Genomic DNA, 24,920 nt, shown 5'->3' with positions numbered 1-24,920 from the left:
GGCTGTTCTCTTGAGAACAGAAGTAAGTTATACTAGCTAAAACTGACCCTTTACAGACACTTTTCAGATTCTTTAATTGTTCCTCCAACAAATATTCTTGAGCTTCTGGTTTCTGCCAGGCTTTGTGCTGGGCACTAAATATAGAACATTGAGCAAAAACCTGTTGTACTTTACCCTTATGCACAGCAACATTGCTGAAAGAGTCAAACACATGCTTAAAACCATATTCTAGAGTGAAATGATTTTGTCAGGAACATCAGGGAAAGTTGTCCCATGAAGTTACCATTAGGTGAAGAGATCGTAAGAAGTATAAAGCTAGGCAGGTGAAAATGAAGGTGCATTGTGCGTGTGTGCGTGTGTGAGTGTGTGTGTGTGCGTGTCTGTGTTTGGGAGTGCATTCCAGATGCTGAGGGGTCAGTATATGGGCAGGAAATTTTGAGTATGACAAAGAGAAGAACTCAGACTCCAGTGTCAGCTGTAGCAAGAGACAAAGGTCCCACTAAGGAAGGGCCAGAGAATGAAGAATTTTGAAGGCCAGCTTTGTCTTTTATCCAAAGATCAAGACCATTATAAGCTATCCTAGGATATAAGTCATTAATGTATTATAAAGCAAAGAAAGGGCATAAAATTTATATTCAAACAAAGTATTCTATTGAGATGGGCCCATGAGGATGCAGCAAGACCCATGAAGGGCACATTCAGTGGTCTCAAAGAGAGAGGATTGCAAGATGGGCTGTCAGAATTTAGAACCTTGGTAGAAGAAGATAGAGGCAAAGGAGTACAGGAAGAGATGCCAGGGAGGCAGGGAGAAAACCAAGAAACCAGACAACTGTTGGATCTTGCCGCCCAAGTAAAAGAATTGTCAAGGAGGGAGGAGCAATCGGTGGTCAATTTGGGTGCAAATTGAATCACGTACATTGGGGAACATAGGATCCCATGGGAAATGGTTTCAGTGTAGTGATGATCAGGAAGCCAAACTAGAGGGGTAGTTTGTAGAGTGAGATAGGTGCTATCTCTAGGTCTCCTAACATGCATGCAGTGATTAGAAGCAGTTGGCTATGAAAGGGAGAAGTGGACTGAGACAGCAACCATACTTTAGCTGCTCGGACGTGGAAATAAGGGAGAGCTTTCTTAAATTATATTTCTAAAATAAAAAAGATTTGAGAATATTTGGAAGCCATTGGGAAAATCCAGTGGAGAAGTTGAATATGCAACAAAGACAGAATAAATTGATTGTACAAGAATCCATAGATATCAGGAGGAGAGGAATTAGCTTTAAATAAGTAGGGAGATCGTCTCACTTGTCAATAGTGAAGGGATTTTCATTTCTGAAGTAGAAGAAAATCAGAATGGGTCAAGACTGAAGGCATTGGCAGATCTGCATGATTCCCACCAGAAAGAAGCAAACATTCTAATCCTTTGGTTTCTATATTCCCTAGAATGAGATGACGGTATGACTTGTCATCCAAATAGGACACTTTGAGGAATGAAAGTAGGTATGGTTCATAATTAAGCTGAGATTGTTTTGTCAAACTGGAACTTACGGTCACTGTCTTAAGTTGAGTTCCCCCAGAAACAGATTTGAGGTTTGGATTTATATTTGAAATGTGAAGGAAATACCACTAGGGGAGTGGGAAACTGAGGTAGCTAATAAAGTTTGGGAAAAGAAGGAAACCAATGAAGCGTGCCTCAAGCCAGGTATCACTTTGAGCAGTTGGGACCTCATCCAGCTGGGCAAACACTGGGATCCAATGTAGGGTTCTCTCACCCTTGAAGAGAAGCTGAGATATTTATACTCAACGCCTGCCAATCATTGGATGAGGGTTGTCCTCAGGTAGACATTATTTGCCTGTACTTACCTCAATGGCAGACAAAGCATTTGTGGGACTGAAGACACCTTCAGGGAAAGAAATGCAAACACTATGGTTTGGAAGTTGAGCTATCATGCAACTAAGTGAAGGGCTGAGGGACAAGTCACATGAAGAGTGCACCAACAGTTTTCATCAAAACCAAAGTGAAGTGCAGTCAAGGTAAGCTCCCGAGAGTCAGCAGAGAGGTGGGAAGTTGCAAGGAACAAATGCATAGAGGAAATGCAAAGAGTGATGTGAGGAAATGTGATTATTTGTAGGCACTGAAGGTCTCCACACCACAACTAAGAAAATTCTAGTAATAGTGGAGATGGCAGTGGTGGTGATTTTATTCTTTATCTACATTTGACAAATTAGGAACTGTCACCATGGTGAAGTAAATATACAAAGTCCGAAGAACAGTAAATAAAAAGCCTGGAAAACAAAACCATAGACTCCAGCTTCAGATGCTCTATGTTCTTCTCAAAATAGCACTTGCCAAAGATCTTTTCAATGAAGTTTTTGAATACTTTTGGTTAGGTTTGGTTTGGTTGGCGACGGATCACTTTTAATTTGTGTTTTTAATGGTAAGGACTTCATTGTTCTCTTCGATTCTCATAAGAAAATGATGGTAATCTATTTGCATAGGCTCACATGTTTTATATTTTAACTCTACCTAATAGTATTTCTAAGTACCTACCTATAATTTGATATCATAATCTTATTTATGATGATTAATAATAATAAATCAATTAAAGGAATGCATAGTTGCTCCATTGTTATGAGACGTATGTAAGAAGTGAGATTATCTGAAATTATTTAAATATTTCCTAGACACACAGTGTTAGAAGGCTTTATAATTGTGTAATGACATTAAGGAAGAATGACTGGATAATTGGTGACATGCAGGCAGTATATCACTGGGTGATGGGTGTTCTAATCAATTAACTATTAGACACAAATCCATAGCAAATCAGGCCACATTAGTTTGGCATTTTCCCCGTGGACCTACTCGTGATACTCTGGCAAATGAGTTATTTAATTAAAAAGACCAGAAATTGTCCTATTTCTGATCCCTCTCATAGATTTGTAACCAAAAGTTTACGATATTGAATAAATACAGACTAGATAACTTTTTCTCTGTGTTTCTTTCTCTATTAAATGTAAAGAATTTTTTTCATTTGCAACGGTAGAAGATTATTGGCTCTTTCTCATCTCTTACATTGTAGATTTCCCAATATGAGGAAACTAACTGCGTTGGTAGGATTTTGTTTTTATGTCGGCTAGATTGCCTTTTTTGAAGCCTAATACCACTTCCAGTTTTGTAAATAAGTAATTCTTCCAAAGTATGTGTCATAGATTTCAAGCAAGTTATCTGTCAATAATATCGATGGCAAAATATCATTCAGTACTATTTTTATTTCCTTTCGTACAATGTGGTATAGAATTTCTGCAATATGTTCATTTTCTTTTTGGTTACTGAAAATTGGAAAATAATGGGGAGTTTTTTTTTTTTTCTTACAGAAAATTAAGGTAACGTTTTTGCTTTTTTACTTTGGTGTCTTCTTATTCCTCTGCATTGTAAATTACAGTAATGCTTTGGAACTTCACTCATAGGAACACGATTCTAAAGTCAATTCTAGAATATGGTAACCAACATAGAAATCTTTAGGATAGTTGCCTTAGTAAATTCACTATTTAGATACATAATATGCTTTTTAAAATCTGCCTTACACCACAAACACAAAAATATTTATTAGGATATATTTAGATGTATTTTCTATAATACGGGAACAGCATTTCTGGGAAAAAGGAAAAACAATTCTTAGGAGTTTTTCATAAAAGACTTTCAGCAGCATTTTTCTATAGGTACAGGTATATAAAATGATTGAATTAAACATACCCTACTGCTTTGAAAACTCAACTGTGCTCTAGTTACATTAGGGAAAAAAACAGGATATTTGGAAATCATGATATGATATATGAAGATAAATTTGGTAATATCCCAATGAAGTATTTTACTATAAAATTAATTGTTTTTAAATATATCTTTCATGTTGACAAGTTGAATTATGATTTTCAGGCTTACATCTAGTTTAATGAACTGTAAAGCATTTGTTTCATTAAATTATAAAGATGGAAAATAGCGTATCAATTTATTTTGTGGCTTGTGGTATATGACAAACAGCAGACAAATTTACTTTCTATTATACTATACTCTTCTATACTGTTTTTGAATTATGGGCTGTATCATTTAAATCTGAATAAAAGTCAATGTGACAGGGAACCAAAATATACTAATAAAACACTCTTCATTTGAATAATAAAAAAATGACAATGGCACGTTAAAAAAACAAAGTAGCACCAGTGCTTTCAGGCTAATAATAATAAAAATAGCTTATATTTATTAAGTTCTTATTATGTACCAAATCCTCTTCTAAATACTGCATGTGTATTACATCACTAAAGGCTAAATTAAAAAACAAAAATAATTTTTTTTTCTTTGGTGAGGAAGATTGGCCCTGAGCTAACATCTGTGCCCATCCTCCCCCATTTTTGTATGTGGGTCACTGCCACAGCATGGTTTGATGAGTGGTGTAGGTCCATGCCTGGGATCTGAACTTGCAAACCCCAGGCTGCCAAGGCGGAACGCACGACCTCAACCACTATGCCACCAAGCTGGAGCCCCTCCCAAAATTTTTAAAGTCCCTCCCACGAAACAAACCTTTTAAGGTACAATAAAATGCATTGTAAAATAATATTTAATATTTAAGCAGATTTTCCACTTTATTTATAAATCACCAAAACTTTCATTCTTCTATAAATTTAGATAATAACTCCATTCTACACCATAGAAAAAAGCAATGCCCAGAGTGTGCTGAGCAGTATGTCCTGTTATTAATGTTAATATTTTATTTTTATGTATGCCTTTGCCATAAGATATTTATATTTTCTAGAAGCTTTCATCAGTCAACACTCCTTATCTAGAGTCTCAGATAACACAAACCTCTGGAACAGCTGGATGTAAAGGGATGGAGCGTGGAGAAGGCTGGGCAAACTGATGAGAGCCTGCCATGCCTAAATGTTTCACATTCGGCTGGAAAACAGTAGGCTAATGTTGGCCGAACAAAACACTTTAGCGGCCAAGTTTGATCCAAATTTAATTCCAAGAGTTCAGGTTTTAAATTCTGCACATGAAAAATACAGTATTAAGTTAGGAGAAAGGCAGTAATAATGCAAAAATAGCAATGAGAGAAGCTCAGGACCTTTTCATATCGTCACATATTTTTCTTTTCTCATGCATTTACTGCCCTTTCCCCACTACTGAAATCTGGAGTCAACTTTGATTCCTTCATTTTTCAGCCTGACATTGTGTCCTGCAATTTTTCCTTCATTCTCCCTTTAAATGCACCCCTTCATTGATTCTCCTGTTGCCACCACTTTGCAGTAAATCTTCATTCCTCGGCAGTATGTATTTTACAGTTTACATATCTAGTAGTAGTAGTCTAATACTTTTATCTTTACTTCAGTTCTTTTTTCTCCAATACTTTTGCACCAACAAACTAGATGACTAGCCTCATTTACTATGTCATTCCAATAACCTGCAAGGACTTCCAAGCGCCCGTGACGTAAACAGGAAACTTCTCGATATACAAAATGCGTGCTCTACTCCTGGACAAATCTCTCTTCCCTGACCCATGTTAACAAGTGCATGCTTCTCCAGTCAGTTATTTTCCTCACTCTCTACCTCCCACTCTTTAGCCAGTACCTTCTGCTTGCGTTTGCTCATCATGTTACCTCTGCCCAGAATATTGCTATAGTCATTTTCTCCATTGACTCAGATTCCCGCCATCTCTCAAACTCATATTCAGTTCTATACTTATATCTTCCAACATTTAAATATTAGAAAAATATAACCTATCTTGCAATTTTTCCATAGATTCTTGAAGGGAAGGTATATTATCTCTTTTTTAGGTTACGTGTGTGTGTGTGTGTGTGTGTGCGTGTGTGTTATTTTTATCATTATGTAGTTTAGGTATTCTGTACACTTATCTAGTTTTTCACCTATTCAGTCTACCAAAATCATATAATCTACCACAGACAGGAAGAGATGGGTTAAAATTTTTGACTATCAATGCCTTTTTTTCTACATGTTAATATTTTCTATAATTCTAGCTTTATTAATGCTACTATTACTCCTTTTGAAGCATAAACTTTTTATTATGGACTGCCACATTTAGCATTACAAAGTATACTTATTCCAGTCATATTTAATGTTTTACTTCGCTTTTTCTCCTTGAATTCAACCATGACATTCATGATCCCTGCTCCCACTTTGGCTGTACTGGGGGACAATGTGAGAATTTACGTAGAACATACCACTGGAGAACTACACAAGCCACTATATAAGGAAGCATTCACTTGAGTATGATTAGATTGAAAAATATACACTACAGACAAGTGCTATTGTCGTGTGTAGAGTATTATTGGGTGGAATTATTAGAGAAGTATGTTTTGTTCTTTAAAATTTTTGTTTCATTCTTGTCAGATTCAGAAATTACGGAAATAGCCAGGCATCCACAGACAAGGAAGAGGGCAAGCAATAAACTGCCTACCCGGCAGGTGGACCTTAGAATCTCAGGCTTGGCAAGTGTTTCATGATTTCAAACTTCATCTTTTGCTTTAAAATAATTTCCATAATTTCAAGTAATTACTAAAAATTTAATGAAACCAAGATTTAACTATTTGAATGAAATTGTTTATTTAATAACTATTAAGAGAAAACAATTACTGGGCCAGCCCCGTGGGTTAGAGGTTAAGTGCGCGCGCTCCGCTGCTGGCGGCCCAGGTTCGGATCCCAGGTGCACATCGACGCACCGCTTCTCCGGCCATGCTGAGGCCGCATCCCACATACAGCAACTAGGAGGATGTGCAGCTATGACATACAACTATCTACTGGGGCTTTGGGAGGAAAAAATAAATAAATAAAGTCTTTAAAAAAAAAACAATTACTTCAAATTTTTGCTAATGTAGCAGGATTTCTTTGTCAGTAACCAGTCATTGCATTATATATAAAAATGGATATTATAGTACCAATATTCATTATCACAATCTGAGTGGATCTTATATAGTGGCAGAACATGCACAATGGTAAAGTTTAGGTATCAGGTATTTGTAAAAGCTATATTAGAGTTTACTCTCCCATTATAGAATAATCCTACATTTTCTAATAATTTTAAATAAAATAATGTGCTAAATTATTTCTTGTATTTTTAAATGTAATATCAAATATTTTAAAGCTAAGAAAATTTACTACTATAATACAATTTCAAACCCTACTCTTTGAAAGACCTCTAAAATTCAAAACATTACACTCTATTGCAATGTTACGCATTTCCTATATACAATCTGGTAGGTGAACAAGTGGCAAAAATGGACTGTGGTTGCCTCATCAACACCCCTTCATCCTCCCAAAGCTTCCCAGACAAATGGCGATTCAAGGAATCACGGGGGCTTCTTGAAGAGAGGTAATGACTGGACTTCAAGGGTAGGCCAATATTCTGTGCTCCAGAGGCATTTTCTCCCCATGTCCCCCGAATATGGCTATGGGGCCTCCTAAACTCCTTCTTGCCACTTGATACTGGGTCCTAACTGGGTTAAAGCTTTCTGGAGTAATAAAAATACACCCTTTCTCCCTGCGTCCAGAATACATTGTTAATGATTTACTGAGCAATGGAGTAGGAAAATCAAACCTAGTGAATTTTTAAAAAGATTTTAAAAGACGTTTTAGAGGCAGAAAGGGAGCTGAGGGATCATTCAGTTCACTGGAACATTTAACAATGAATGACGGTTGAGAGACTTGCCCTCTGACATAAAAGCTGCCATAGAGCTTGCTGAGCAGCCAGGTCACTGGCTCCCCGGTCTAAGCTCTTTGCCGTTGAATCTTAAATAATGACTCTAGCTTTGTCTACCACGTAATAATTTAGAACATATGTTTAGAATTCACTGTTCTATGTAGTCAATATATATGTACCATTTCCTATATAAACACTGCAGTGTTTATGGCTACAATACAAGTAGACTTTTTAATTTGTTTCTTTGTTTTTTAAGCTATTGGAAGAAATGTTTCACAAAGTGAGACTGAACAATAACTAAACCTTATGAGTACTTCTGTTTATTGAAATACCTGCCATATTGATTAGATTGGTGGCTGAAGTAAATGGGGAATGAAATCTTTATGTATGAACTCTATTGCTAATTTGTTAAAATCTCCAAATAATGTTATAGTTTTACTCTCCAGGAATTTTTAAAGAATTCTTGTGATATTGTGGAAACCCGGGATCCAGTCAAAGGGCTGTGCATTCTTTCTTTCTTTCTTTTTTGGTTAGGAAGATCAGCCCTGAGCTAACATCCATGCCAATCCTCCTCTTTTTGCCGAGGAAGACTGGCCCTGAGCTAACATCCATGCCATCTTCCTCCACTTTATGCGGGACACCGCCACAGCATGACCTGACAAGCGGTGTGTCGGTGCACGCCTGGGATCCGAACCCGGGCCACCAGCAGTGGAGCGCGCGCACTTAACTGCTACGCCACAGAGCTGGCCCTAGGCTGTGCATTCTTTTTTGTGTGTGGTTATGGAATATATAGTGCAGTTTTTAATATAAGGTTATCATTTATCTTTATGGCTATAGATTTGATTTTGATTTTTTGAATTTTAATTGATATTTTGACTAGAAATATATATTGAATATAGGTTTTATTGCTAAATAGAAGTTTATTACTTCCAAATACACATGAATGTAAGATATTGGATATAAACTCTTCATCTTTTAAGCAAATTCTTTTTGTTATTTTCCTTGTTGACTGTGAATTTTAAGTTTTTACTTGGCAATCATAAGCATAGGCTTTTATGTGTATGGAAGATAATATTCATTCAACAGATGTTAATTGAGCACCAACCATGTATGAGTTTACACTTCAGTGGAGGAGACAGATAAGCAATAGATAACACAGATGAGTAAGTTTTGTGTTATGTTAGAAGGTCGTATGTAAAGTATGAGTAAAGGGAATCTAGATTCTACATCGCTGAATATGGGGAAAGCAGGAGACAATTTGTAAGTTGGAGAGCCAGGATAGAATTTGAATAAAAACCTGAAGGCTTGAAGAAGTTAGTTCAGTAGATATCTGAGGGACGAGTGTTTGCAGCAGAGCACACAGTCACTAGCAATGCCCAAGGCTCAGGGTGTGCAGGGCGCTAGCTCCACAGTGAGGAGGAGAAGGGGGCAGAGGGAGGGAAGAGGAGCACAGTGGTGGTTGAGGTCAGGAGGGTGATGAAGGAGAACATCAGGCAGGGTCTTGAAAGCCTTTGTAAGGATCTGGGCTTTACTCCAAGGGAAATGAAGTGCCATCGCAGGTTTTGGGCAAAGCACCCACCCTCACGCCTGTCTGTTTGTGTTCTCTTCTGACCCTCAAGCTCCCAGGTCTACTGCCATGCATATTTATTGTCCACTAACAAACGGCATATATAATGCACAGTATACAGTTTTAAAACAATTTTTTTTCAATATTAGAGTTCCAAATGTAGTGGTGTTAATGTCTGGACTCATAGATCTTCTGTTAATTTCTCCACTTTCAGTCCAGTAACATATTCAACATGTAGTAACTTAATATATCTTTATAAATGACAAAGCCGGCTCCCTCTTATTAGTCTTCATTTTCAAAAGCAACCAGGCTATTGGATGAACGTTCCATATTTTCTCTTAATTTAGGTAATAGATGATTAAAATACAGTAGTCTATCAGTTAAAATTCTGGGGCTCTTTAATAAAAATACAGTATTCTGGCCAGATTCCCCTGGAAATATCCTTTTTGCTTGCCCTTTCCCACTTCAGCATCTGTTAAATTTTTCAACTGATAGACTTCCTGACTAGTCAGCTACGACTACGTAGTTTAAAAATCAAATATCTGGTTGAAACGGGAGTCGTGATAATGCTGACAAAACAGGGCGAAAACCCAACAGACAATGACTTTACTTTCATTGCACATTTGTCTGGGATCAAACATAACTGGAGGCCACGTCCCTCCGGGACATTTGCTTCCTGGTCATGAGATGGTCAAGGTCACTTTTGTAGCATATTTCTCCTAAATTTTCCTCATTTAGTTTGGTCATGAAATATTTCAGGTCTTGTGGTTTCTTAAGTGAAAGGAAAATAATCTTAGACGTATATATCATCTTTGTGTAACTAAACAGCAGGAAGGATAGGTTTCACTTAGACTCTCATGATGAGAGGAAACCATTGGAGTTACTGTAAACCTCTTCTCCCAGAATATTATCTACAAACAATAATAGTATGTTTTAAAATATTGTTATTTTTAACAGTGGAGAGAAATTTTTTACATATTTTACATTATGCATCATCTAATTTTATCAATTATTGCATGGAATTTGGTCACATTTGAGAACTAAAAGAAGATAGTAAAAATTACCATGCCATTGGAATACATTTTTTACTGTCATTAATTAAAACAATTTTAAATGTCTTTCAGTCCAATTACTTTCTCTCACTTCCAAGTTCAGTCTTAACATGAACATTACCAGATGTGTTAGATAAAGATAATTCTTTTATTATCTAAATTTGATCATATATACCTGTTGAAGCTGCATAAAGCGTCAACAGTTTTCTTCGTGAATACAAAATAGTCTTCCATGTTGTAATTTCAAACAATGTATTTATTTAGTAAGCAGTGTCTTTAAGAATTATCTAACCTAGGACTTTCCAGTGATTTGAGAAAAACGTTAAGCTAATGAGTCTATGCGGCAGCTTTAAGGGTAAGAAAGCCAATCCCACATCCCGCACAACACCCCAGTGGAGTTTTTTTAAAATTAGATTTTGCTTTTTTAAAAACAGAAAAAAACTAAGCACTAGAAAAGTTTAAGTAACTACTAGTTATGGAAAAAAGCAGAAATATTACACTGTTCTGCTGCTACTTTCTCTGGGGTCTTTTAATCATATCTCAGCAATGACCGGTCACAGCCAAAGACAGAGATTACTATTTTTCTTTACATTGTGAAATACACTTTTAAGGTTTCCTCGGGTTTAGCTCCATCTTTTGATTCTATTGCCGTGACTCCAATATATTTTTTTCCAGTATAATTTGAGTTGACATGTTGAAATTGACGGATAGACATTTTGATGGGTAAAGTTGACTTAGCCTTCCTGTACATAGGTAACGAAAACAATGAAAAACAGCACCAAATAGAGATAGAAGGTAAGTTCTTGCAGTTAGTCCGTGCTTCTATGTTTATGAGCCAAACTCTGTATGACATGCTGGATGTAGAAAGATAAGTAAATCCTAGTCCCTGATCTCAGAAGCTGATTATCAAATCACACGCCAACCACAGTACGGGGGCACTATACCTAAGTGTAGAGGCTGTACTAGAGGTTATAAAAATCGTATGTTTTATTTAATACATCTGCCTTTTCAGTTTTCCTTGGGCATTCTTCTGTTACTTTTCCAGCCATCCTTACTTTTACTTCACAGCCACTAGAGGTGACGGGCAGGAACAGAAAATGAGCTTTGTGTGTATTCATAAAATTCTGGGGATTAGTAACGTGAAATACAAAGATTTATGTGAAGTGCAGGTTTTCATACATAGAGCTCTCTTAAAGATGCACCCTGTGGTGAGCAGGATACGAAAACAGCTAAAGGGCTTATTCGTTATGTTCACAGGCTGCTTTGTAGAGTCTTCTTATCTCTCTCTAAACCTTTATTTTGCAACCGCCATTATCTAGGAGTCATATGGGATCTGATCAAAAGAAGCAAAGGACATTAAGTGTTTGGGGTATGGGGCAAATTAGCAGAGAGTGAAAATTGCAGTAATAAGAAAACAGTGCATCTCTGTTTTGTGATCACGGTGCTCATTCAGATTGTAATAGAAGCAACCAAATGACAGGCTTCTGCTTGGCTCAAATAAAATCAACATTTCCTCGACAACATTTAAAAAGATTTATTAGAGACTTTGAACTGATGCTTCCTTGGTCTTTAGGGAGCAGAGCACATGACAATAACTCCTCTAATGAGAGAAGGATAGGGACAGGCACAGCGAGAGAAAGGAAAAGAAAAATATTATTCTGTTGATTTAAAAATATATTTTAGCTTTTTAAAGTCCCTGGTGCTTGAGAAAAGAGAGTGCCTGCAGAACTGACATTTCTACTTTGAAATGCTGCCATTTTGCCTATTTCCAAATATACATTAGACAATTCAGATGCTGTTCACAGTACTTCAGGACCACAGAAGAGAGTTTTCCTCCTAACAAGTTGTGACAATTTGTGACTAATTGTGAAAAAATACTGCTCTATACCTATTTTGAAAATTCTGCGAATGTTCATGGTAAAAGAGCATAATGTGATTATCAGGAGATGGTTTGTTTTGGTCTCTTTACTGTATATGTTTTGAAATAACATTTTGATGTAGGAATTGTATTTTAAAATAGTCCTATCATTTTGATGTTTCAGAATATGGCTTTAAATTTTGCCTCATGCCAAATTTTTGTATATTGTAGTAACTATGACATAGAAATTTTTAATATCTGCCTTTCTGAACAAAATGTTCTTTAAATTTAGATAAATGTGTAAATTCTAAAATACTAGATTGCATTAAAAGCCTATCATTACATTTAGAGAAATATGGTTGTATCTGCAAATGGCATAGTGAATTTCCGTGAACTAAAATTAAAGAAATAAAGTTTCTGTAAGTAATTCATGCTAGCTTTTAAAAGAGAATGTGTATTTTTTTATTTTCTAATTTTTCTTTTACAACTTTAATTCATAATTATGAATTAGTTGGTAGTTATTTTAGTGACTAGCTCTTAAAGTTATATTTTTATTTTCAAGTATGCCTTCAAATTCCTCAGTTATATTTTAAGTATGCTCCAATTCTATTAAAATGATACGTATTTGATCAGATACTTGAAGTATGCTAGTAGATGATCCATCTCTGCCTTTTTTCGCTGGAGTTTCAAAGATAATTGTTATCGATACTTTTATTTTATTGTCATGTGTTTGAAACATTGATCAATATGTTTTTTTTATTTTTTGACCAATTTAATTTTAATAATATAAACGTTATTCTTTTTTCAAGACTGATTCTCTTATTGTTTTTAAAGTAACAATATAACAAAATATAGATCAAAATGATATTTGTTGATGATTTAAATTGTGTGTAAGGTATTCATAAAGCATTCAGATATTCCCTTTAAAAGGCTAATAAATCCATTTAATTATAAGAGTAAACTTATACTGTGTGCAAACACTAAGTTTATTTTTAAAAAATCCAGAGAGTATCTGGCATAATGACATAAGCAAACTATTGCTGCTTTTGCTGTTGTTATTTTGGTTATAAAAAATTTCTCAGTGATCATAAAGATAAAAAGCATCTTAAAATTGCCTTGATCTTGAGGTTCAAATATAGCACTGGTTTAGGATACTTGATCTGGAATCTAAACTGCTGTATTTAATTAATGCAATTTAACAAAGCATTATATACTGTTCAAAATTTTTAAATTACCTTGTAATGCCATATTGCTTCAGGATATGACACATAATGCTTATTTCACAACAAGGAATGCCTTATTATACTGAAAATTTTTGGCAATTATTGCAGTTCTTTTGTGACGTGCAGAAGACATTTAAAAATGTTTTTATAATACATGGTTCACCATATTAGCCAAGAATGAAACCTGCAGGGTAAATTGTGTACTTCACGTTAAGTGTGAAATATTTCCATTTCAAGCAGCCTATCCCCAGTTTCTCCTAGAGGATCCATTTTATCACAGGTTCTCCCTTCTTTCTAGTTGTCTATCTAAAGAGACTTAAGTAATGATTAATGTTTTTATTTTATTGCTCACTTATATGTACACATATGGAAATGACAATTAATACTAGAGCTACTGTACTCTATTATAAAATTCCAACTAAAGCAGAAGTGTTGGCAATCTGGGCAGCTCTTCACTGGTGACCAAGTGATAAGTACTGATGCAGAAAAATATGTAATTAAACAATAAATGTTTGTTAATAAATGATGAGCTCTAAGATATGTTATGCGCGCTCCACTTCAGCAGACTGTGTTTGGTTCTTCGGTACAGAACCACACCACTCGTCTGTCAGTAGCCATGCTGTGGTGGTGGCTCACATACAAGAATGAGAAGGACTTACAACTTGGATATACAACTATGTACTGGGGCTTCAGGGAGGGAAAAAAAAAAAAAGAGAGGAAGATTGGCAACAGGTGTTAGCTCAGGGCGAATCTTTCCCAGCAGAAAAAAAAAACAAGATATGTTACGATTAAGGGAATTCTACCTTATCATCAATGAATACGTGGTTTCCAGTAGACTTTTTAATATTGAAAATAGGATCCTCATAGCTTTTACGCTTTGATGAGGAGAAACGAGTAAACAAAGTCAACAAGTAAAATAAATAATATCTCAGATGCTGATGAGTGTCGGGGAGAAAAACAAAGCAGTTCTTGGGCCAGAGAGTTCAATTTTAAACTGGAAGGTCTTGTGGCAGATTAACGATGATGACAAACTCCTTACAACCCTTCCCATCCAGGTTGGAGTCAATTTCTCAACTTCCAAGAATCTGGACTGCCTGTGACTACTTTGACAGTAGAATGTGGCAAAAAAGATGCTCTGCCATTTCTGGGCTAAGCCTTTAAGAAATTTGGAAACTTCTGCTTTCTCTCTCTTGGAGCTCCTGCTTTGATGGAGCCATCCATTATGTCTCACTGTGCTGTGAGTCAGCTTAAACTAGCTGTTGGGAGAGACCACCTGAAATGAGATATTCTTAGGAAGCCCTCAGCTGCTCCAGGCATGCTAGCTGGGGCACCATCCATGCAAGTGAAGAAACCATCTTGGACACCCAGCTCAATCAAGCCTTCAGATGACTCCAGCCCCATTCACCTTTTGGCCTTCAGATGACTCCAGCCCCATTCACCTTTTGGCCTTCAGATGACTCCAGCCCCATTCACCTTTTGGCCTTCAGATGACTCCAGCCCCATTCACCTTTTGGCCTTCAGATGACTCCAGCCCCATTCACCTTTTGGCTGAAACTGTTTGAATGATTCCAAGTGAAGACTGTCCATCTGAGTCCAGTAAACCCAGGAAAATGTGAGAAATCATAATATACTGTTTTAAGCTAATATATTTTTGGGATGACTTGTTAGGCAGCAGTGGATAATCCAAAAAAAGAAGCCGCATTTTGAACAAAGGCCTGAATGTTGTGAGGAAACAAGCCAGGCCAATATTGATGTCCATTGGTCCATTCATTACGGGGGAGGATGAGGGTTTTAGCTGGATCTCTGAGCATCATCTGAACAAGCCAGATGTGTTCTACAGAATCCTCCAGGTGTCTGGAACATGGACCAATTTTGGCACTCCATTTTTGTCCTTCCAGGGATTGCTCTCATTGTACATCAGAAACATGTCTCCACCTGATTATTTTCTCACCCAGGGGCTTATATATCACAGTCAGAAGAGTATGGTTCTAATCATTATTGAGGAAATTAACTTTTCTGCCTTTGGGAAATAAGTTTAATTAATCAAAACATTCTTGCTAAGTCATGTTGACCAGTACAGAATGTTCTGTAATTAGTGACATATTTTTTTAAAAACTATCTGAATCATAAAATATTAATATTATAAAAATTTCCATAGTAAAAACATTTTTAAAAGAAAAATGTCATCATTCTTCTGGAAAATTCACAATACATGGACTTTCACGTGCTTTTCAATATTAGCTCTCAATAATCATGTAAGAAATTGCCTGTATGTAATTATACCTCTCTCATAGGGTTGCTGTGGAGATCACACCAGTCAATACGTTAAAAATCTTGGCGCTGTTTCTGATGCATTAGAAATGTTCAAAAAATTCTTATTGATGTTGTTTAGTTATAAACTGCATACTTTGTTTAATAATTTGTTCAAAATTCTTAGATTAAATCCTTTTTAATCCTTGCATTACATGTATATTTAGTTTATCAACTCGTTGGAAAGCATGTCAGGTATTTAATATGATTTATATAATACTGCATGATTTCCATAGGCTGCGACATCTGTACATCAGAATCCACAGAAACACTTGATAAAAACAGACAAAGTTTTAATGGAGGGAATCCTCTGATCTCTATTTTTGACAAAAACCCTGGTGATTTTGGTTCCCAGCCACAAAATTAGAAGGATATGAAGAAAATCTCCAAACTCTGCATTCTTTTTCCTTTTTCAAGATGTTCTTTTTAAATTAGGAACTGATTTGTTTAAGCACAGGATTATAGCAATGAATAAAATAGTTAACATTAAAACCTGTCATTTGAGTCTGTTATCTTGATAAGGCCACTTTATTCTGAATTATTCAAATGTTTACCCTAACTCTGTGTTAGGGTACTATGTTTAGGCCAGGAATATACTTAAATAAAATGTTAATAAAATTTATAATAATATTTGGGGATTATTTGGATTATATTCTAGAATGCTTTAAAAATGTAGATGATCGTGTCATTAATCTAAAGGGTTAACTATTAGAAAGCCCATTTGCTATAAACTTTACAGCGTAAAGCATGCTCCAGAAGCACAATTTTGAACAGTTACCGTATTGCTCATCTTTTTAGTATGCTACACTTTACACCAAGGGCATTTTTCTGCTATTGTTTAAATAACTTTGAACTCCAAGCCCACTGCCACTCTCTCTCATTTGTTGATGAATCCTGTGACCCTGGCTGCTCTGATTGGACACTCAAGATATCACAAAACTAGATATTTAGATAAAAATTTTTTGGAAAAGTTTCTGCAAAGGTGCTAGAAATTTCTAATTTTATTTCGCACTAGTCTGTAGGCTTGCATAGAGTAGAGACATTTTTTTTTTTGTCATTCCTGCATACTCAGCGTATAGAACTAGTAGGTGGTCAAAAAGCATTCGCTGAATATTGATATAGTGTTTCAGTGTCCATGTTGCTGGCAAGGCAGAGGAAAAAAGAGTGAGCTTGTGAAATAAATTTAGTACAGTCAAGTCTTGATTTAATTGTGACTATACCATTTCTATCCAAGGGACATGTTTCCTTGTATAATAAAATAAGAGAAATCAGGTTGGCTCCATGACACTTACATTTCCAGACACTTAAGAATTCTAAGACTATGTTGAATTGTTACAAGTTTTCAAAAATAGTCCTCTGAAAAATTATTTCCTTTAACTTTAGCTGATAACTTCACATTTGCCTTGTCTGATGATGACTTTGTCTAAGACACATACTATCCATGGCCCCAACTGCTGTAATTGGAAGAGCTATCCTGGTCACAAAATCTGGCATCAGACCTCTCGTCCTCTTTGGTGTTGGCGTGATCTGCAGGAGAGCAGTAGGTAGTGGGGGATGTGAGGACCACAGAAAGGGAATCAGCCCCAAAAGGAAAGTCCTGTTCATTTGGAGACTCAAGTTCTTCAATTCTAGGAAACTGTTTTATAGTGTTCATTAATTTGCTAATTTTTGTTTTCTCTGTTTTCCTTGATAGACCTCATTATATTTGGATGTGGATATTGGACTTCCTCATCTGATCTTCTAAGTCGCTTATCTTTTCTCTCCAATTTCTAACTTCTTTTTGTTCTACCTTGCCATAGATTTCCTTTTCTTTGTCTTTTAGCCCTTCCATTGAAATTTAAACTTCTGCTATCATATTTTTATTTAATAAGAGCTTTTAACTTTTTTGCAGTTACCTATTTTCAGCATCTACTTTCATGTCAAGAATGCAATGTATTTAATTATATCCTAGGGGAATATACGTACGTGTGTGTGTATTTGTGTGGCATGAACCCTTTTTAAACTCTCGTCGGCTGCCTGCTTTGTCTCTCATTTCCCTGCATCCCTTTTGTGTGTGTTTATTCTGGTTTCCTTCTTTCAGATTGGAGCTATTCCTCAAATACCTGGTGATCTTTTGTTGTCCCTTTATAATTAAGAGTGAACTCCCAGCAGTATGGCAGACTAAATAACATGAAAAACTCTGCTGTGCCAAAACAATTAAAATTATGGAATTCATACATGTGTGTATTTAAAATATGGATATATTTAAAATATAGATATAATTAAAACATATTTACTTGTATACGTTTACATTGGTGTACTGACAAAAGAGTACGCAGAATCCTTAGAGGCCAAAAATAAAGCCAAAGGAGGAGTTCAGAGGGATCAGCAAGATGGCTTTGAAGCCAACAGCAGGCTCTGTGATCATTTTCATGTTCCTGGTCTCCTTGGCTTTATGTTTGGTGTCCTGGTGGCAGAGGTTAGGAAACAGCCTGAGTTCCTAGGTGGGGAGTCAACTTGAAAACAGTCTAAAAACCAGGACTCTAAAAGGCTTCAGTGAGAGGCTAAACCAAGAACACAAAATGAAACAAAATAAAAAAAAAAACAGAACAGCAATAATGACAAAAATTCTGTGTAAGACAGAAAAGAAAATTACCTGTCTTTTACCTTGGGTGGGTTGATGGGGAGAAAAGTCTTCTCAGAATTTGATACACAAGCCAGTTGTCCTGTGAGTTTGTGACCTTAATTTCTGCTGCCTTTGGAGACTGAAAAACTCAAGTCTAAGAATTAATTTAAAAATAATCACCATAAATTCCAAAAGATAGCTATCTAATAAACTATGTTTTTTAACAACAGTGCAATTAAGATACCAACAAGTAACAAACTAAAAAATAGAAAAATTTCACGTTTGGAAATTAAACCAAAAAAAAAACCAGAGCAAACAAATATATAAATAAATTGCATGTCGAAAAGAAATCACAATAAGTTTTAGAAAATTCTTATAACTGAACAATAATGAAAAGGTTACTATTAGAACTTGGGGAATTCACTCAAGTAAAATTAGAAAGGAACTTTATATTCTCAAATGTTTATGTTAGAAAAGAAGAAAGACTGAAAATTAATGAGTTTAGCATCTATCTCAAGACATTATGAATTGTGTAGCAAAGTACACCCATAGAAAGTAAAAATAAAGAAATAATTTTAAAAAAGAAATTAATGAAACATAAGATAATCATGCAAAATTGGTTATTTGAAAAGAATAATAATATTGAAAAACTATCGACATTACTTATTATGATAGCCATCAGTGTTATTTGCTAAGTATTTGTGGCCCTCTGTCTTGTGGAAACATGGTAGAGTTGCACTTTTTGTTTTGTGTGGTCGAGGGGGAGACGTGATTCTTTCTAGCTTTTGGACTGTGAGTAGAAATGGCATATATCACTTGAAGCCCAGAGTATTTAATTGTCAAGATGAGACTTTCCTGATATTTTTTATTCTAATGTTATGACTGGCAATGTTCAAGATGATGTCTCCTTTATTGGCCTGAGTTTCTGAATGGGCTATAATGGGCAGAGAGCCTCATTACTAACCTGGGATGGAAATATTAAAGACTGATTGAAAAATAAAATCTGATGTTTTAAGTTATTGAATTTTTTTTTTATTTTTGTAGCAAACATAGAACATAAAACATAGGCTATCCTGACTGATGCACTTTAAGAATAAAGAAAGAAAGAGAGAAAGAAGAAGAGAGAAGAGTGGGGGACAGGGAGGGAGGGATGGAGGGATAGAGAGGTGGAGGGAGGGAGGAAGGAAGAAAGGAAGGAAGGAAGGTAGGGAGGAAGGGAATTGAAATCATCAGGGAAAACAAAAGGAAATATGTGCAGCTGATGAATAAATTACAAATACTATAAAACAAAGTTATGGACAACCTCACTATAAATTTTAAATCTTATATTAGGCTTACAAATGCCTATAAAAACTGAACTTAGCAAACAGACTTAAGAAGAAATAGAAAACTTTATTAGTTCTATAACCATTAGCAAAATAGACAGTAGTTAAAATTCTTCCCATAAAGTACAATGCAGCCTGGATGGTTTTACTAGCTGGTTCTATCGAACATTTGTTATGCAGCTAAACCTTGTGCAAACCTCCCCAGAGTACAGAAAGAGGAGATCACTTCACAAGACTAGTATAAACTTGATTCCAAAACAAGAAAGCAAAAATTAGATGTTGGTCACATTCGTTAACCTAGATATCCCTCTCCTCATCCATTACATTTCTAATTTCATCTTAGGTTCCTTTGTTTATTTTGCCACTGCTGGCTTCTTGGATTTTCCTCAAATACTCTAAGCACACACCTGCCTCAGAATTTTAGCATTTACTTTTCCTCTGTTGGAAATCCACTTTTCCTAGAGATCCTCTTGGATGGCTCCTTTACCTCCTTCACGTCTTTTAAAAAATGTCATCTCAGTTAATCCTTTCCTGAAGAAATGAAACCATTATTCCAATATTCCCTACCCCTCTTCCCTGTTTTGGTTTTCTTCTCTGCACTTTTCACAATCTCACAAATATTACTTCTGCGTCTTGTTTATGATCCATCTCCCACCTCTAGAACGAGAGATTTTTGTTTATTTAATTTACTTCCACAGCTCCAGCAATTAGCATAGTGCCTGGCACCTGGTGAGGCCTCAAAAACTATGTGTGGAATGAATTGATAAGTGCAAAAGTATTGCAGAAAATGTTAGCATGACAAATTCAGCACTGTAGTAAAAAATACAGCATGACTCAGTTGGATTTTTCTCAGGAATGCAAGTTTATTTTAAATTAGAAAAATTTATTGGAATGGCAGATAAAAGGAAAAAAATAAAATTATTTCAACAGATGGGAAAAAAGCATGCTAAGGAATTCAAAATTAGAGACCTTCTTTAACCAATAAACCAACAGCAAACATCACACTTAAGGGTAAAACCTGGCGAGTGTTTTCTTTAATATTAGGATCAAGAAAAGGTGCTTATTATCATTATTGCTACTCTTCTCACTGTATTCTCCCCAACAGAGTAAGTCAACAGAAAGATAAATAAAAAGGTACAAATGATGAAAAGAAAGAAAGAAAGCTCAAAATCTTCACAAATGGTATAATTATCAACATAGGCAACTCAAAATAATTCAGAGGATCAACAAAAGAATTTTGCAAAATTTCTAGATGCAAAATCTGTATAAAAATACCAATCAGAATCCCAATGAGTTAAACTGTGGAATCAGGCAAACTGTTTCTAAAATTTGTATGATAATGTAAAAGGGCCATGAATAGCATGATACACGTGAGGAAGATGAACGGAAATTTTCTCCACCACAAACCAAGACAAACTATAAGGCGGTATGGTATTCGCTCAAGGATGGACCAATAGACCCACTGAGCAGAATAGATAGCTCACAAACAGACCCATACCTCTCTGGATGCTTGGTAATGACATAGGTGCAATTGTGATTCGGTAGAGGAAAAATCAACTCTTTGGTAAATGGTGCTAGGAAAAACTTGTCAATGAATAAATTGTCAGTCTCTTATCAATCTCACTTGTCAATCTCTTTTCCAGAACCCACCGTTGTGTTGGCCTCTCTTCTCAGTTGTTTATCTCCCATGCTTTTTTTCTTGTTGGTTTAGTTTCTTTTCCCTTTATTTATTTTGGTGCACTTTGTGGGTTGAGCAAAAGCAAAGGCTTGTATTTATCTCACCATGTTTAAAAGGAAGTAAACTATCATATATTTCTTCTTTTTAAAAATTAAAAGTATCTCAAGAGCTTCTATTTTGTTTTGAAATTACTATATTAGGACAAGTCAATCTATCCCCCCATAAACATGGAACCAATGCTATTGTTTGAGAATGTGTTGGAAAGAAAGTCTTATAATTCTTTTAATATATTTTTTTTTCATGTGAAAGTAAAGGCATAGTGTTAGTTCATTTGAAAAAATACAACCAGGAACTGGATATGAGAAATGCTTCCTTGTGTATATAGATAGTGTCTATAGCATGTAAATTCTGTGTTCAGTGTTTGAAGCATCAGCTTTATTTGAAAATCATTGGCTCTATTCTTGTAATATTTGTATTGAAAATGTTTCCTATGCAAAGTAATGTTTATTGTTTTTACAGAGATTTTCTCAAGAAAGGTATTTTCTCCAGTGCCAGCACTCCACTTACAATGCTTTCACTGATATTCATTTAATAGAGTGGTTTCTCATTTGAGGTGCAGTAAAAACGTGGTGAAGGGTGGCAGCAGAATCCTCAGCCTTAAAGGATGGTTGTTGGGACCGTATCCTGGGCCCTGGAGCATGGTTGCTATGGTGACTCTGCTGCTCTGCCAAGGCTGTTTCTCACTGTGGGTGGAAAGAAACTCCCCTGCCAGCAACTACGTGGGATTCTGGCAGCTGGAGAGAACGCTGAAATGATGCGCTACTTCCCCAGATAGAAGTTCTAAGAATCTTCTTTTAAATCCAATCGGCAACTCAGGCCCTGCGGAAGAGCGGGGCTAATTAGGATCTAGCCCATTATAAGTGCAAAATGTGCGTGATGAGATACTTAAAGTTTCTTCCTTTGAGTAACAGTTTTGCAGAGGATCAACACTTCAATTGAAATATTCTAGCCTGACCTGAAAGTAATGGAGGTTTAGAGGAATTTGTATTTGTCAATAGGGGTAATATAATTCTGAGGCATTTAAATAGGGAGTAAAAGAAATATTTCCATTTAATTCAGAGATCTTAAACTCATTCTCCTTAGAGAATGCCTATTAACTCAGGATGGTTGATTTAGGTTTACCTAGTATTGAACTTTATCTCATGTTTTTCCAAATTTAAAAGACACTACTCAAGGATATAATTAACTATGACAGTAATAGCTCCCCCCTCCTTTGCATGTATAGTCTAGTTAACTAGGCTTGCTTGCCTGGAGGCTCATATTGGTCCATCTAAACCACAATGGAGAAAATGTGAAATAAGTAGAAACTGTAAATTAGAAATTAGTAGTAGAATTAATCAGAAGTCCTCCTTGGCAGTTCTGGTGATCAGCTATGGGCTTACCACTTCATTTGCTCCTCGGCCATTCTCATTCTGGTTTTATCTTTACTCTGTTATGAGCTTTAGGTCTAGGACCCAGCAAAGGTAATTCCTACCTATGAATTTGAAGTTTATTGAAAGGTTAATCTGGTTTTGACACCTCAATGTCTGCAGTAGAAATCTCACACACCTGTATCAAAGTCTTTGTGGATGGTAGGAGAGAAAAATCAGAAAGGAATGGAATTTGAGATCATGGGGCTGTTTGGTGCACTTGCCAAAATTAAGGGTAAGTCTTCTTTGGGTTAGTACTAGCTTTGTTTCTTTTTCTTTTGTCTTTATTTTTAAATTTTATGACATGGAGAGACAGAGATAGTCCAAAGATTTTTCTGCTACCCTGTTAATCTCCACCCAAAACTGTGTTCAATGACATTCAGATACTACACACACTGGTCTCATCCATCTGCTGCTGAAATTCTTCCTATCGTATGAAGTGTCAAGCTGTTCTATCCTTTTCTACTTCTCCGTGTTTTGTGTGTGTGTGTGTGTGTGTGTGTGTGTGTCGGGGGATGAATGTTCAGGAAATGATTTTGCCTGTACAACCAAGAGCTATGGAAGTGAGGAGGTGTTCACACTTCTTTTTTTTACCTCCTCTGGAGCAGAATAAATGAGCCATAAATTCTCTTAAGAAGGCCAGTTCAGTGATCAATATTAAAATAACAGACTAGGCCACCTTCTGAATATAGAGTTACTTCACCTAGGAACTTTGCAATTATTGCATGTATCATGTGTTGCTCTAAACATATATGCATTCTAGATAAAGTGCACACGGATCTTCCTAAGACTTACTTAAGTAAAATAAACACTAATCCATTTTCTCATCTCATTTGATATTTGTTTCTGAGGAAAGAAAAAGTCAGTTATGTGGAGAGTTTTTGAACATTACAAAAGGAGATTTGATCAAGAATTTCCAAAAGGAGAAAAGTAGGAGGAAATCTTTGGAATAGGATATGTATGGGGAATGGGTAAGGGACAGAAGTGGACAGAGGTGAAACTGAGAGCATCTTAGGAATTCGTCTTACGTGAAGTTTCCTTTCTCACCACTGACTGGCACGTAATATCTCATCAATATTTCTTATTACAAAGCATGTATATACTTAAGCATTTCTAGTTAATCTCTTAGAAGAAAATATCTAGAAGTCACCTAGGAAATTCTGATACTTATGTTGAATATTAATAATCATGTTTTTCTGATGTCTCAGACTAAATGTTTAAAGTCATCTTTTGAAAATTAAAGGCTAAAGTGATGAAACTTCAAAAAACAAAAGTGATTACTGTGGTTAAAGAATTTTTGAAAATCATTCTACAACATGATAATAGTTTATATTGATAATAGTTAAAATAACGTCTAAGAATGGTAGATGTAACATTTAATGAGTAGTTACCCTATGTCATGCACTATTTTATGTATTAACTCATTTAATGCTCACAAGATTCATTGAGGGAAATTCTTACTGTCAGCATTTTACAAATGATGAAATCAAAATGACAAACTTGCCAAAAAACATGCAGTGGTGGATATATGGTCTAACCTGCCTGGTCTCTCTTTTCTATTGTAACAGTATCTTTCTAATATTTTTTTAACCACAGCAAGAAATAGATTTTGCATTATGAGTCACTACAAAGATGATGTACAGAAATATCTGAACTCAAAGGATTCTAAAATGATTTGCCTTTCTACATGCAATGCACTCAGATATTGGCTAGTCTATTCTCTTTTATTTTTAAAAATTGCTGGTCAAAGTTCACTAAATTGGGCTCACCCACAGCTAACAGGTTTTGACTCATTGTTTAAAAGATACAACTACAGGGAGTTCAAAAGAATAAATGTCATTGATGCAAAAACTTAAGCATGTGAAATTTGAAAGTAATAAAGTTAAGATAGAATGATATGCGTGCATGTATGTGAAGATTATTCTAGGCAGTCTGAGTTGGGAAGGAAGGGCTTCTGTTGGTTTTGGGGTGGAAGAGGAAACCCTCAGTGGAAGGAAGCATTCTCTTGTCTGTGGAGCATGGGTTTATATTAAGAAACTTGATTTTATACCCTCTAGGGCAGCCTAGGACTTGATTTATATGTTTGACCTGATGTCATCTGTAAGTGCACATATACTTGCCCTTAACGCTG

At 35.7% G+C, this 24,920-nt stretch overlaps 1 protein-coding gene across 2 annotated transcripts in view; it reads left to right on the top strand.

Moving 5' to 3' along the window:
* The window catches only part of GPM6A (glycoprotein M6A), a 323,189-nt gene that overhangs the window by 243,926 nt on the left and 54,343 nt on the right, over positions 1 to 24,920 (top strand). The gene's annotated exons all lie outside the window — the stretch shown is intronic.

The sequence above is a fragment of the Diceros bicornis genome, chromosome 29, assembly GCF_020826845.1.
Source record: "Diceros bicornis minor isolate mBicDic1 chromosome 29, mDicBic1.mat.cur, whole genome shotgun sequence".
NCBI classification, from domain to species: Eukaryota; Metazoa; Chordata; class Mammalia; order Perissodactyla; family Rhinocerotidae; genus Diceros; species Diceros bicornis.
The sequence above is the reverse complement of the archived record's forward strand: the minus strand, read 5'-3'. Positions and strand labels throughout refer to the sequence as shown.